At 55.8% G+C, this 11,859-nt stretch overlaps 4 non-coding genes across 4 annotated transcripts; all 4 read left to right on the top strand.

Annotated features, from left to right (window-relative positions):
• On the top strand, nt 1-90 carry trnay-gua (transfer RNA tyrosine (anticodon GUA)). The gene is given in 2 exon segments: nt 1-37; nt 55-90. It is a non-coding gene; the product is annotated as a tRNA-Tyr (tRNA).
• Nucleotides 91-1,242: 1,152 nt separating this feature from the next.
• On the top strand, nt 1,243-1,332 carry trnay-gua (transfer RNA tyrosine (anticodon GUA)). The gene is given in 2 exon segments: nt 1,243-1,279; nt 1,297-1,332. It is a non-coding gene; the product is annotated as a tRNA-Tyr (tRNA).
• Nucleotides 1,333-4,967: 3,635 nt separating this feature from the next.
• On the top strand, nt 4,968-5,057 carry trnay-gua (transfer RNA tyrosine (anticodon GUA)). Its single transcript is given in 2 exon segments — nt 4,968-5,004; nt 5,022-5,057. It is a non-coding gene; the product is annotated as a tRNA-Tyr (tRNA).
• Nucleotides 5,058-6,209: 1,152 nt separating this feature from the next.
• trnay-gua (transfer RNA tyrosine (anticodon GUA)) lies at nt 6,210-6,299 on the top strand. The gene is given in 2 exon segments: nt 6,210-6,246; nt 6,264-6,299. It is a non-coding gene; the product is annotated as a tRNA-Tyr (tRNA).
• Nucleotides 6,300-11,859: the final 5,560 nt, after the last annotated feature.

Genomic DNA, 11,859 nt, shown 5'->3' with positions numbered 1-11,859 from the left:
CCTTCGATAGCTCAGCTGGTAGAGCGGAGGACTGTAGTGTGTCGCAAATCTGTCATCCTTAGGTCGCCGGTTCAATTCCGGCTCGAAGGAGCCTCGGCTGCTTTTTTGGAAAGAGTGAGCATTCACCAGCACGCGGGCCACAGCAACACAGATGAGCTGAAAACGCGACACCGCTTTCAGGACACATCAGCACACGCCCTTCCCCCTCTGCAAAGAGCCAGCTGTCTCCGTGCTGCAGCTGACGGCCAGCAGGGTGCCTTTTTTTCAACACAAACGCATGAAAGCACTTTGTGCTCACTGCAACCAAATTAAGTCTTCTATCAGTCAGGCGGGGCCACCCGACGTCACCTCACGCTCGTGGTGGCTGCGCCAAGGTTGAAGTCGTTTCGACCTCCAATCAGCAATTGCCATCTCCTCAGCACTTCTTTCCTCGTCCATGTGGCCTTCCGCCTCGCCTGAGTCCACCAGCTGCCGCTGCTGCTCCTCCGACAAGTTGGTTGTTTCAGCGAGACAGGCATCAGCAATGTTTGGTCTCAGCCGTCCGACGGATGAGAGGATTTTCTGCACATCCTGGAGCGTGGCTACTCAGGATCCACTGCGGAAGAAGTCAAAGCATGGCCAGCTCACCGACCGGGCGATTAGCTCAAATGGCAGAGTGCATGCTTGAGGTAGTGGGATCAATGCCCGCATTCTTCACTTGCTTTTAAAACTGCAAGTGCACCCACTCACTCAGCTGGTCTGCAGCAGACGGATTACCGTTTGCGTACGCCGCCTCCCTGAGAGTGGTCCCGAAAGATCAAAAGCTTCAAGCGTGAGCGACAGGCAGGTCCTGCTGTTTCAGGGTGCAGCGTAGGAAGAAAGTCGAGCTGCGCAGCGAAGGCAAACGCCTGCGGGTGAAAGTCAGCTCCTTGAAAGGATCATACAGGTGGTGGGTGAGCTGCCTGAGGTCAGCGGGCACGTCCTGGACGTGTTTGGAGGCAACTTGAACCAGTCGGTAAGCTGCGGCCCAAACCCTAACCTGACATGTACATGAAGCTGCGAGTCAGGTACTGTACCGGCAGAATCTGGCAGTTTCGGATCAGCACTCAAGACGATTTCTTCATGCCAGCACTGGCCGAAGCTGTGGAGATCAGCCATTGGCTCAGGATCTCCCAGAGTGACAGATTTTCAGGGAGGCAACGGCGTCACATTAGTGGAGGAGTGCGGCAAAGTATCAGCAAGGGAGAGCCACTGCTGGGCTCTCCTTCGATAGCTCAGCTGGTAGAGCGGAGGACTGTAGTGTGTCGCAAATCTGTCATCCTTAGGTCGCCGGTTCAATTCCGGCTCGAAGGAGCCTCGGCTGCTTTTTTGGAAAGAGTGAGCATTCACCAGCACGCGGGCCACAGCAACACAGATGAGCTGAAAACGCGACACCGCTTTCAGGACACATCAGCACACGCCCTTCCCCCTCTGCAACGAGCCAGCTGTCTCCGTGCTGCAGCTGACGGCCAGCAGGGTGCCTTTTTTTCAACACAAACGCATGAAAGCACTTTGTGCTCACTGCAACCAAATTAAGTCTTCTTGCAGTCAGGCGGGGCCACCCGACGTCACCTCACGCTCGTGGTGGCTGCGCCAAGGTTGAAGTCGTTTCGACCTCCAATCAGCAATTGCCATCTCCTCAGCACTTCTTTCCTCGTCCATGTGGCCTTCCGCCTCGCCTGAGTCCACCAGCTGCCGCTGCTGCTCCTCCGACAAGTTGGTTGTTTCAGCGAGACAGGCATCAGCAATGTTTGGTCTCAGCCGTCCGACGGATGAGAGGATTTTCTGCACATCCTGGAGCGTGGCTACTCAGGATCCACTGCGGAAGAAGTCAAAGCATGGCCAGCTCACCGACCGGGCGATTAGCTCAAATGGCAGAGTGCATGCTTGAGGTAGTGGGATCAATGCCCGCATTCTTCACTTGCTTTTAAAACTGCAAGTGCACCCACTCACTCAGCTGGTCTGCAGCAGACGGATTACCGTTTGCGTACGCCGCCTCCCTGAGAGTGGTCCCGAAAGATCAAAAGCTTCAAGCGTGAGCGACAGGCAGGTCCTGCTGTTTCAGGGTGCAGCGTAGGAAGAAAGTCGAGCTGCGCAGCGAAGGCAAATGCCTGCGGGTGAAAGTCAGCTCCTTGAAAGGATCATACAGGTGGTGGGTGAGCTGCCTGAGGTCAGCGGGCAGGTCCTGGACGTGTTTGGTGGCGACTTGAACCAGTCGGTAAGCTGCGCCCAAACCCTAACCTGACATGTACATGAAGCTGCGAGTCAGGTACTGTACCGGCAGAATCTGGCAGTTTCGGATCAGCACTCAAGACGATTTCTTCATGCCAGCACTGGCCGAAGCTGTGGAGATCAGCCATTGGCTCAGGATCTCCCAGAGTGACAGATTTTCAGGGAGGCAACGGCGTCACATTAGTGGAGGAGTGCGGCAAAGTATCAGCAAGGGAGAGCCACTGCTGGGCTCTCCTTCGATAGCTCAGCTGGTAGAGCGGAGGACTGTAGTGTGTCGCAAATCTGTCATCCTTAGGTCGCTGGTTCAATTCCGGCTCGAAGGAGCCTCGGCTGCGTTTTTGGCAAGAGTGAGCATTCACCAGCACGCGGGCCACAGCAACACAGATGAGCTGAAAACGCGACACCGCTTTCAGGACACATCAGCACACGCCCTTCCCCCTCTGCAAAGAGCCAGCTGTCTCCGTGCTGCAGCTGACGGCCAGCAGGGTGCCTTTTTTTCAACACAAACGCATGAAAGCACATTGTGCTCACTGCAACCAAATTAAGTCTTCTATCAGTCAGGCGGGGCCACCCGACGTCACCTCACGCTCGTGGTGGCTGCGCCAAGGTTGAAGTCGTTTCGACCTCCAATCAGCAATTGCCATCTCCTCAGCACTTCTTTCCTCGTCCATGTGGCCTTCCGCCTCGCCTGAGTCCACCAGCTGCCGCTGCTGCTCCTCCGACAAGTTGGTTGTTTCAGCGAGACAGGCATCAGCAATGTTTGGTCTCAGCCGTCCGACGGATGAGAGGATTTTCTGCACATCCTGGAGCGTGGCTACTCAGGATCCACTGCGGAAGAAGTCAAAGCATGGCCAGCTCACCGACCGGGCGATTAGCTCAAATGGCAGAGTGCATGCTTGAGGTAGTGGGATCAATGCCTGCATTCTTCACTTGCTTTTAAAACTGCAAGTGCACCCACTCACTCAGCTGGTCTGCAGCAGACGGATTACCGTTTGCGTACGCCGCCTCCCTGAGAGTGGTCCCGAAAGATCAAAAGCTTCAAGCGTGAGCGACAGGCAGGTCCTGCTGTTTCAGGGTGCAGCGTAGGAAGAAAGTCGAGCTGCGCAGCGAAGGCAAACGCCTGCGGGTGAAAGTCAGCTCCTTGAAAGGATCATACAGGTGGTGGGTGAGCTGCCTGAGGTCAGCGGGCACGTCCTGGACGTGTTTGGAGGCAACTTGAACCAGTCGGTAAGCTGCGGCCCAAACCCTAACCTGACATGTACATGAAGCTGCGAGTCAGGTACTGTACCGGCAGAATCTGGCAGTTTCGGATCAGCACTCAAGACGATTTCTTCATGCCAGCACTGGCCGAAGCTGTGGAGATCAGCCATTGGCTCAGGATCTCCCAGAGTGACAGATTTTCAGGGAGGCAACGGCGTCACATTAGTGGAGGAGTGCGGCAAAGTATCAGCAAGGGAGAGCCACTGCTGGGCTCTCCTTCGATAGCTCAGCTGGTAGAGCGGAGGACTGTAGTGTGTTGCAAAACTGTCATCCGTAGGTCGCTGATTCAATTCCGGCTCGAAGGAGCCTCGGCTGCGTTTTTGGAAAGAGTGAGCATTCACCAGCACGCGGGCCACAGCAACACAGATGAGCTGAAAACGCGACACCGCTTTCAGGACACATCAGCACACGCCCTTCCCCCTCTGCAAAGAGCCAGCTGTCTCCGTGCTGCAGCTGACGGCCAGCAGGGTGCCTTTTTTTCAACACAAACGCATGAAAGCACTTTGTGCTCACTGCAACCAAATTAAGTCTTCTATCAGTCAGGCGGGGCCACCCGACGTCACCTCACGCTCGTGGTGGCTGCGCCAAGGTTGAAGTCGTTTCGACCTCCAATCAGCAATTGCCATCTCCTCAGCACTTCTTTCCTCGTCCATGTGGCCTTCCGCCTCGCCTGAGTCCACCAGCTGCCGCTGCTGCTCCTCCGACAAGTTGGTTGTTTCAGCGAGACAGGCATCAGCAATGTTTGGTCTCAGCCGTCCGACGGATGAGAGGATTTTCTGCACATCCTGGAGCGTGGCTACTCAGGATCCACTGCGGAAGAAGTCAAAGCATGGCCAGCTCACCGACCGGGCGATTAGCTCAAATGGCAGAGTGCATGCTTGAGGTAGTGGGATCAATGCCCGCATTCTTCACTTGCTTTTAAAACTGCAAGTGCACCCACTCACTCAGCTGGTCTGCAGCAGACGGATTACCGTTTGCGTACGCCGCCTCCCTGAGAGTGGTCCCGAAAGATCAAAAGCTTCAAGCGTGAGCGACAGGCAGGTCCTGCTGTTTCAGGGTGCAGCGTAGGAAGAAAGTCGAGCTGCGCAGCGAAGGCAAACGCCTGCGGGTGAAAGTCAGCTCCTTGAAAGGATCATACAGGTGGTGGGTGAGCTGCCTGAGGTCAGCGGGCACGTCCTGGACGTGTTTGGAGGCAACTTGAACCAGTCGGTAAGCTGCGGCCCAAACCCTAACCTGACATGTACATGAAGCTGCGAGTCAGGTACTGTACCGGCAGAATCTGGCAGTTTCGGATCAGCACTCAAGACGATTTCTTCATGCCAGCACTGGCCGAAGCTGTGGAGATCAGCCATTGGCTCAGGATCTCCCAGAGTGACAGATTTTCAGGGAGGCAACGGCGTCACATTAGTGGAGGAGTGCGGCAAAGTATCAGCAAGGGAGAGCCACTGCTGGGCTCTCCTTCGATAGCTCAGCTGGTAGAGCGGAGGACTGTAGTGTGTCGCAAATCTGTCATCCTTAGGTCGCCGGTTCAATTCCGGCTCGAAGGAGCCTCGGCTGCTTTTTTGGAAAGAGTGAGCATTCACCAGCACGCGGGCCACAGCAACACAGATGAGCTGAAAACGCGACACCGCTTTCAGGACACATCAGCACACGCCCTTCCCCCTCTGCAAAGAGCCAGCTGTCTCCGTGCTGCAGCTGACGGCCAGCAGGGTGCCTTTTTTTCAACACAAACGCATGAAAGCACTTTGTGCTCACTGCAACCAAATTAAGTCTTCTATCAGTCAGGCGGGGCCACCCGACGTCACCTCACGCTCGTGGTGGCTGCGCCAAGGTTGAAGTCGTTTCGACCTCCAATCAGCAATTGCCATCTCCTCAGCACTTCTTTCCTCGTCCATGTGGCCTTCCGCCTCGCCTGAGTCCACCAGCTGCCGCTGCTGCTCCTCCGACAAGTTGGTTGTTTCAGCGAGACAGGCATCAGCAATGTTTGGTCTCAGCCGTCCGACGGATGAGAGGATTTTCTGCACATCCTGGAGCGTGGCTACTCAGGATCCACTGCGGAAGAAGTCAAAGCATGGCCAGCTCACCGACCGGGCGATTAGCTCAAATGGCAGAGTGCATGCTTGAGGTAGTGGGATCAATGCCCGCATTCTTCACTTGCTTTTAAAACTGCAAGTGCACCCACTCACTCAGCTGGTCTGCAGCAGACGGATTACCGTTTGCGTACGCCGCCTCCCTGAGAGTGGTCCCGAAAGATCAAAAGCTTCAAGCGTGAGCGACAGGCAGGTCCTGCTGTTTCAGGGTGCAGCGTAGGAAGAAAGTCGAGCTGCGCAGCGAAGGCAAACGCCTGCGGGTGAAAGTCAGCTCCTTGAAAGGATCATACAGGTGGTGGGTGAGCTGCCTGAGGTCAGCGGGCACGTCCTGGACGTGTTTGGAGGCAACTTGAACCAGTCGGTAAGCTGCGGCCCAAACCCTAACCTGACATGTACATGAAGCTGCGAGTCAGGTACTGTACCGGCAGAATCTGGCAGTTTCGGATCAGCACTCAAGACGATTTCTTCATGCCAGCACTGGCCGAAGCTGTGGAGATCAGCCATTGGCTCAGGATCTCCCAGAGTGACAGATTTTCAGGGAGGCAACGGCGTCACATTAGTGGAGGAGTGCGGCAAAGTATCAGCAAGGGAGAGCCACTGCTGGGCTCTCCTTCGATAGCTCAGCTGGTAGAGCGGAGGACTGTAGTGTGTCGCAAATCTGTCATCCTTAGGTCGCCGGTTCAATTCCGGCTCGAAGGAGCCTCGGCTGCTTTTTTGGAAAGAGTGAGCATTCACCAGCACGCGGGCCACAGCAACACAGATGAGCTGAAAACGCGACACCGCTTTCAGGACACATCAGCACACGCCCTTCCCCCTCTGCAACGAGCCAGCTGTCTCCGTGCTGCAGCTGACGGCCAGCAGGGTGCCTTTTTTTCAACACAAACGCATGAAAGCACTTTGTGCTCACTGCAACCAAATTAAGTCTTCTTGCAGTCAGGCGGGGCCACCCGACGTCACCTCACGCTCGTGGTGGCTGCGCCAAGGTTGAAGTCGTTTCGACCTCCAATCAGCAATTGCCATCTCCTCAGCACTTCTTTCCTCGTCCATGTGGCCTTCCGCCTCGCCTGAGTCCACCAGCTGCCGCTGCTGCTCCTCCGACAAGTTGGTTGTTTCAGCGAGACAGGCATCAGCAATGTTTGGTCTCAGCCGTCCGACGGATGAGAGGATTTTCTGCACATCCTGGAGCGTGGCTACTCAGGATCCACTGCGGAAGAAGTCAAAGCATGGCCAGCTCACCGACCGGGCGATTAGCTCAAATGGCAGAGTGCATGCTTGAGGTAGTGGGATCAATGCCCGCATTCTTCACTTGCTTTTAAAACTGCAAGTGCACCCACTCACTCAGCTGGTCTGCAGCAGACGGATTACCGTTTGCGTACGCCGCCTCCCTGAGAGTGGTCCCGAAAGATCAAAAGCTTCAAGCGTGAGCGACAGGCAGGTCCTGCTGTTTCAGGGTGCAGCGTAGGAAGAAAGTCGAGCTGCGCAGCGAAGGCAAATGCCTGCGGGTGAAAGTCAGCTCCTTGAAAGGATCATACAGGTGGTGGGTGAGCTGCCTGAGGTCAGCGGGCAGGTCCTGGACGTGTTTGGTGGCGACTTGAACCAGTCGGTAAGCTGCGCCCAAACCCTAACCTGACATGTACATGAAGCTGCGAGTCAGGTACTGTACCGGCAGAATCTGGCAGTTTCGGATCAGCACTCAAGACGATTTCTTCATGCCAGCACTGGCCGAAGCTGTGGAGATCAGCCATTGGCTCAGGATCTCCCAGAGTGACAGATTTTCAGGGAGGCAACGGCGTCACATTAGTGGAGGAGTGCGGCAAAGTATCAGCAAGGGAGAGCCACTGCTGGGCTCTCCTTCGATAGCTCAGCTGGTAGAGCGGAGGACTGTAGTGTGTCGCAAATCTGTCATCCTTAGGTCGCTGGTTCAATTCCGGCTCGAAGGAGCCTCGGCTGCGTTTTTGGCAAGAGTGAGCATTCACCAGCACGCGGGCCACAGCAACACAGATGAGCTGAAAACGCGACACCGCTTTCAGGACACATCAGCACACGCCCTTCCCCCTCTGCAAAGAGCCAGCTGTCTCCGTGCTGCAGCTGACGGCCAGCAGGGTGCCTTTTTTTCAACACAAACGCATGAAAGCACATTGTGCTCACTGCAACCAAATTAAGTCTTCTATCAGTCAGGCGGGGCCACCCGACGTCACCTCACGCTCGTGGTGGCTGCGCCAAGGTTGAAGTCGTTTCGACCTCCAATCAGCAATTGCCATCTCCTCAGCACTTCTTTCCTCGTCCATGTGGCCTTCCGCCTCGCCTGAGTCCACCAGCTGCCGCTGCTGCTCCTCCGACAAGTTGGTTGTTTCAGCGAGACAGGCATCAGCAATGTTTGGTCTCAGCCGTCCGACGGATGAGAGGATTTTCTGCACATCCTGGAGCGTGGCTACTCAGGATCCACTGCGGAAGAAGTCAAAGCATGGCCAGCTCACCGACCGGGCGATTAGCTCAAATGGCAGAGTGCATGCTTGAGGTAGTGGGATCAATGCCTGCATTCTTCACTTGCTTTTAAAACTGCAAGTGCACCCACTCACTCAGCTGGTCTGCAGCAGACGGATTACCGTTTGCGTACGCCGCCTCCCTGAGAGTGGTCCCGAAAGATCAAAAGCTTCAAGCGTGAGCGACAGGCAGGTCCTGCTGTTTCAGGGTGCAGCGTAGGAAGAAAGTCGAGCTGCGCAGCGAAGGCAAACGCCTGCGGGTGAAAGTCAGCTCCTTGAAAGGATCATACAGGTGGTGGGTGAGCTGCCTGAGGTCAGCGGGCAGGTCCTGGACGTGTTTGGTGGCGACTTGAACCAGTCGGTAAGCTGCGCCCAAACCCTAACCTGACATGTACATGAAGCTGCGAGTCAGGTACTGTACCGGCAGAATCTGGCAGTTTCGGATCAGCACTCAAGACGATTTCTTCATGCCAGCACTGGCCGAAGCTGTGGAGATCAGCCATTGGCTCAGGATCTCCCAGAGTGACAGATTTTCAGGGAGGCAACGGCGTCACATTAGTGGAGGAGTGCGGCAAAGTATCAGCAAGGGAGAGCCACTGCTGGGCTCTCCTTCGATAGCTCAGCTGGTAGAGCGGAGGACTGTAGTGTGTCGCAAATCTGTCATCCTTAGGTCGCTGGTTCAATTCCGGCTCGAAGGAGCCTCGGCTGCGTTTTTGGCAAGAGTGAGCATTCACCAGCACGCGGGCCACAGCAACACAGATGAGCTGAAAACGCGACACCGCTTTCAGGACACATCAGCACACGCCCTTCCCCCTCTGCAAAGAGCCAGCTGTCTCCGTGCTGCAGCTGACGGCCAGCAGGGTGCCTTTTTTTCAACACAAACGCATGAAAGCACTTTGTGCTCACTGCAACCAAATTAAGTCTTCTATCAGTCAGGCGGGGCCACCCGACGTCACCTCACGCTCGTGGTGGCTGCGCCAAGGTTGAAGTCGTTTCGACCTCCAATCAGCAATTGCCATCTCCTCAGCACTTCTTTCCTCGTCCATGTGGCCTTCCGCCTCGCCTGAGTCCACCAGCTGCCGCTGCTGCTCCTCCGACAAGTTGGTTGTTTCAGCGAGACAGGCATCAGCAATGTTTGGTCTCAGCCGTCCGACGGATGAGAGGATTTTCTGCACATCCTGGAGCGTGGCTACTCAGGATCCACTGCGGAAGAAGTCAAAGCATGGCCAGCTCACCGACCGGGCGATTAGCTCAAATGGCAGACTGCATGCTTGAGGTAGTGGGATCAATGCCCGCATTCTTCACTTGCTTTTAAAACTGCAAGTGCACCCACTCACTCAGCTGGTCTGCAGCAGACGGATTACCGTTTGCGTACGCCGCCTCCCTGAGAGTGGTCCCGAAAGATCAAAAGCTTCAAGCGTGAGCGACAGGCAGGTCCTGCTGTTTCAGGGTGCAGCGTAGGAAGAAAGTCGAGCTGCGCAGCGAAGGCAAACGCCTGCGGGTGAAAGTCAGCTCCTTGAAAGGATCATACAGGTGGTGGGTGAGCTGCCTGAGGTCAGCGGGCACGTCCTGGACGTGTTTGGAGGCAACTTGAACCAGTCGGTAAGCTGCGGCCCAAACCCTAACCTGACATGTACATGAAGCTGCGAGTCAGGTACTGTACCGGCAGAATCTGGCAGTTTCGGATCAGCACTCAAGACGATTTCTTCATGCCAGCACTGGCCGAAGCTGTGGAGATCAGCCATTGGCTCAGGATCTCCCAGAGTGACAGATTTTCAGGGAGGCAACGGCGTCACATTAGTGGAGGAGTGCGGCAAAGTATCAGCAAGGGAGAGCCACTGCTGGGCTCTCCTTCGATAGCTCAGCTGGTAGAGCGGAGGACTGTAGTGTGTCGCAAATCTGTCATCCTTAGGTCGCTGGTTCAATTCCGGCTCGAAGGAGCCTCGGCTGCGTTTTTGGAAAGAGTGAGCATTCACCAGCACGCGGGCCACAGCAACACAGATGAGCTGAAAACGCGACACCGCTTTCAGGACACATCAGCACACGCCTTTCCCCCTCTGCAAAGAGCCAGCTGTCTCCGTGCTGCAGCTGACGGCCAGCAGGGTGCCTTTTTTTCAACACAAACGCATGAAAGCACATTGTGCTCACTGCAACCAAATTAAGTCTTCTATCAGTCAGGCGGGGCCACCCGACGTCACCTCACGCTCGTGGTGGCTGCGCCAAGGTTGAAGTCGTTTCGACCTCCAATCAGCAATTGCCATCTCCTCAGCACTTCTTTCCTCGTCCATGTGGCCTTCCGCCTCGCCTGAGTCCACCAGCTGCCGCTGCTGCTCCTCCGACAAGTTGGTTGTTTCAGCGAGACAGGCATCAGCAATGTTTGGTCTCAGCCGTCCGACGGATGAGAGGATTTTCTGCACATCCTGGAGCGTGGCTACTCAGGATCCACTGCGGAAGAAGTCAAAGCATGGCCAGCTCACCGACCGGGCGATTAGCTCAAATGGCAGAGTGCATGCTTGAGGTAGTGGGATCAATGCCCGCATTCTTCACTTGCTTTTAAAACTGCAAGTGCACCCACTCACTCAGCTGGTCTGCAGCAGACGGATTACCGTTTGCGTACGCCGCCTCCCTGAGAGTGGTCCCGAAAGATCAAAAGCTTCAAGCGTGAGCGACAGGCAGGTCCTGCTGTTTCAGGGTGCAGCGTAGGAAGAAAGTCGAGCTGCGCAGCGAAGGCAAACGCCTGCGGGTGAAAGTCAGCTCCTTGAAAGGATCATACAGGTGGTGGGTGAGCTGCCTGAGGTCAGCGGGCACGTCCTGGACGTGTTTGGAGGCAACTTGGACCAGTCGGTAAGCTGCGGCCCAAACCCTAACCTGACATGTACATGAAGCTGCGAGTCAGGTACTGTACCGGCAGAATCTGGCAGTTTCGGATCAGCACTCAAGACGATTTCTTCATGCCAGCACTGGCCGAAGCTGTGGAGATCAGCCATTGGCTCAGGATCTCCCAGAGTGACAGATTTTCAGGGAGGCAACGGCGTCACATTAGTGGAGGAGTGCGGCAAAGTATCAGCAAGGGAGAGCCACTGCTGGGCTCTCCTTCGATAGCTCAGCTGGTAGAGCGGAGGACTGTAGTGTGTCGCAAATCTGTCATCCTTAGGTCGCTGGTTCAATTCTGGCTCGAAGGAGCCTCGGCTGCGTTTTTGGAAAGAGTGAGCATTCACCAGCACGCGGGCCACAGCAACACAGATGAGCTGAAAACGCGACACCGCTTTCAGGACACATCAGCACACGCCCTTCCCCCTCTGCAACGAGCCAGCTGTCTCCGTGCTGCAGCTGACGGCCAGCAGGGTGCCTTTTTTTCAACACAAACGCATGAAAGCACATTGTGCTCACTGCAACCAAATTAAGTCTTCTATCAGTCAGGCGGGGCCACCCGACGTCACCTCACGCTCGTGGTGGCTGCGCCAAGGTTGAAGTCGTTTCGACCTCCAATCAGCAATTGCCATCTCCTCAGCACTTCTTTCCTCGTCCATGTGGCCTTCCGCCTCGCCTGAGTCCACCAGCTGCCGCTGCTGCTCCTCCGACAAGTTGGTTGTTTCAGCGAGACAGGCATCAGCAATGTTTGGTCTCAGCCGTCCGACGGATGAGAGGATTTTCTGCACATCCTGGAGCGTGGCTACTCAGGATCCACTGCGGAAGAAGTCAAAGCATGGCCAGTTCACCGACCGGGCGATTAGCTCAAATGGCAGAGTGCATGCGTGAGGTAGTGGGATCAATGC

Source organism: Chiloscyllium plagiosum, unplaced genomic scaffold, assembly GCF_037043375.1.
Source record: "Chiloscyllium plagiosum isolate Xiang-an unplaced genomic scaffold, Cpla_swu_hap1 HiC_scaffold_55, whole genome shotgun sequence".
NCBI classification, from domain to species: domain Eukaryota; kingdom Metazoa; phylum Chordata; class Chondrichthyes; order Orectolobiformes; family Hemiscylliidae; genus Chiloscyllium; species Chiloscyllium plagiosum.
This window is presented reverse-complemented; position numbering and strand designations above follow the sequence as displayed.